Genomic DNA, 1279 nt, shown 5'->3' with positions numbered 1-1279 from the left:
GGCTGTGTGTTTTTCTGATATTGAGCTGCATGAGCTGCCTGTATATTTTGGAGATTAATCCTTTGTCAGTTGCTGCATTTGCAAATATTTTCTCCCATTCTGAGGGTTGTCTTTTCATCTTGTTTATGGTTTCCTTTGCTGTGCAAAAGCTTTTAAGTTTCATTAGGTCCCATTTGTTTTTGTTTCCATTACTCTAGGAGGTGGATCAGAAAAGATCTTGCTGTGATTGATGTCAAAGAGTGTTCTGCGTATGTTTTCCTCTAAGAGTTTTATAATCTCTGGTCTTACATTTAGGTCTCTAACCCATTTTGACTTTATTTTTGTGTATGGTGTTAGGGAGTGTTTCATTCTTTTACATTATCTGTCCAGTTTTCCCAGCACCACTTATTGAAGAGACTGTCTTTTCTCCATTGTATATCCTTGCCTCCTTTGTCATAGATTAGTTGACCATAGGTGCTTGGGTTTATCTCTGGGCTTACTATCTTGTTCCATTGATCTATATTTCTGTTTTTGTGCCAGTACCATATTATCTTGATTACTGTAGCTTTGTAGTATAGTCTGAAGTCAGGGAGTCTGATTCCTCCAGCTCCGCTTTTTTCCCTCAAGAGTGCTTTGGCTCTCCAGGGTCTTTTGTGTCTCCATACAAATTTTAAGATTTTTTTTTGTTCTAGTTCTGTGAAAAATGCCATTGGTAATTTGATAGGGATTGCATTGAATCTGTAGATTGCTTTGGGTAGTATAGTCGTTTTCACAATATTGATTCTTCCAATCTAAGAACGTGGTATATCTCTCCATCTGTTGGTATCATCTTTAATTTCTTTCATCAGTGTTTTATAGTTTTCTGCATACATGTCTTTTGTCTCCCTAGGTAGATTTATTCTTAGGTATTTTATTCGTTTTGTTGCAATGGTAAATGTGAGTGTTTCCTTAAATTCTCTTTCAGATTTTTCATCCTTAGTATATAGGCATGCAAGAGATTTCTGTGCAGTAATTTTGTATCCTGCTACTCTACCAAATTCATTGATTAGCTCTAGTAGTTTTCTGGTGGCACCTTTAGGATTCTCTATGTGTAGTATCATGTCATCTGCAAACAGTGACAGTTTTACTTCTTCTTTTCCAATTTATATTCCTTTTATTTCTTTTTCTTCTCTGGTTGCCGTGGCTAGGACTTCCAAAACTATGTCGAATAATAATGGTGAAAGTGGACATCCTTGTCTCGTTCCTGATCTTAGAGGAAATGCTTTCAGTTTTTCACCATTGAGAATGATGTTTGCTGGGT

This window comes from Physeter macrocephalus, chromosome 13 (genome assembly GCF_002837175.3).
Source record: "Physeter macrocephalus isolate SW-GA chromosome 13, ASM283717v5, whole genome shotgun sequence".
NCBI lineage: Eukaryota > Metazoa > Chordata > Mammalia > Artiodactyla > Physeteridae > Physeter > Physeter macrocephalus.
This window is presented reverse-complemented; position numbering follows the sequence as displayed.